Source organism: Etheostoma spectabile, unplaced genomic scaffold (genome assembly GCF_008692095.1).
Source record: "Etheostoma spectabile isolate EspeVRDwgs_2016 unplaced genomic scaffold, UIUC_Espe_1.0 scaffold342, whole genome shotgun sequence".
In the NCBI taxonomy this organism is placed as follows: Eukaryota; Metazoa; Chordata; class Actinopteri; order Perciformes; family Percidae; genus Etheostoma; species Etheostoma spectabile.
In genome coordinates this window covers 878,968-879,482 of record NW_022605589.1, presented here as the reverse complement: position 1 = coordinate 879,482, position 515 = coordinate 878,968, and the positions used below count along the sequence as shown (strand labels likewise).

The window sequence follows — 515 nt, the reverse complement described above, 5'->3', positions numbered from 1 at the left end:
ATATTCTTGATTATATGATAGATAAATCTGACAAATATGACGAGAAGCAGGTGCGGGTTAGTCGGACGCTGCAACTCCTCGCTCCCTAACAATATTCAGTTCTATGCCCTAACTATAAGCTTTATCAAAAAGTAAAGTCTTAAGCCTACTCTTAAATGTGGAGACGGTGTCTGCCTCCCGAACCCAAACTGGAACCTGGTTCCACAGGAGAGGAGCCTGATCGCTGAACGCTCTGGCTCCCGTTCTACTTTTAGAGACTCTAGGAACCACAAGTAACCCTGCATTCTGGGAGCGTAGTGCTCTTGTAGGGTTGTTAGGTACTATGAGCTCTTTAAGATAAGATGGTGCCTGACCATGAAGAGCTTTGTAGGTGGGAAGAAGGATATTAAATTCTATTATAGATTTTACAGGAAGCCAATGCAGAGAATCTAAAACAGGAGAGATGTGATCTCTTTTTCTGGCTCCTGTCAGAACACGTGCTGCAGCATTCTGGATCAGCTGAAGAGTCTTTATGG

General features: G+C 43.9%; 1 protein-coding gene and 1 long non-coding RNA gene across 2 annotated transcripts in view; both read left to right on the top strand.

Annotated features, from left to right (window-relative positions):
• tm2d2 (TM2 domain containing 2) overlaps nucleotides 1–515 on the top strand; it is a gene marked incomplete at its 5' end in the record, with an annotated part of 14,784 nt that overhangs the window by 2,408 nt on the left and 11,861 nt on the right.
• The window catches only part of LOC116686299 (uncharacterized), a 14,713-nt gene that overhangs the window by 4,119 nt on the left and 10,079 nt on the right, over nucleotides 1–515 (top strand). The gene's annotated exons all lie outside the window — the stretch shown is intronic.